At 42.7% G+C, this 454-nt stretch overlaps 1 protein-coding gene across 1 annotated transcript in view; it reads right to left on the bottom strand.

Moving 5' to 3' along the window:
• The window catches only part of TMEM163 (transmembrane protein 163), a 290,879-nt gene that overhangs the window by 38,797 nt on the left and 251,628 nt on the right, over window positions 1–454 (bottom strand). The gene's annotated exons all lie outside the window — the stretch shown is intronic.

Below are 454 nucleotides of genomic sequence, written 5' to 3'. Positions count from 1 at the left end.
CCCCCCCCCTTCCTCGCTTACCATGAATTTCACCAACAATTTTCCTTCTACCCAGGCCTTTAATTTGAGTGCTGTATTTCACTCAGGCCACTCTCCAGACCTTCACATCCAGGCTGGATCTAAATCTTATTGACTCTTTCAGTACATCACCTATAAAACTTGATCATTGCTACTCATACAGCTAAAACTTTTGCCAAGCCCTCACAATTCTTCATCCTAGCTAGTGCTATATCCTGCTCCCTTGCCTCGACAAATACAAGCTGGGTACATCTATATTCATTCAAAACACTGCTGCAAGGACTGTTTTTCCAGCTCCTCCTTTTTATCACACTATTCTCTCTGTATCTCTCAAATGGTTCCCATTCATCTACTCCAAGCACCAAAATCTTCACTTTCAAAGCATGGACCATTCTGGTTTGCCTTCAATCCACTGGTGAGATGTCAGCTCTCATTT

Source organism: Gavialis gangeticus, unplaced genomic scaffold (assembly GCF_001723915.1).
Source record: "Gavialis gangeticus isolate Ggan-Ray unplaced genomic scaffold, GavGan_comp1, whole genome shotgun sequence".
Lineage (NCBI taxonomy): Eukaryota > Metazoa > Chordata > Crocodylia > Gavialidae > Gavialis > Gavialis gangeticus.
This window is presented reverse-complemented; position numbering and strand designations above follow the sequence as displayed.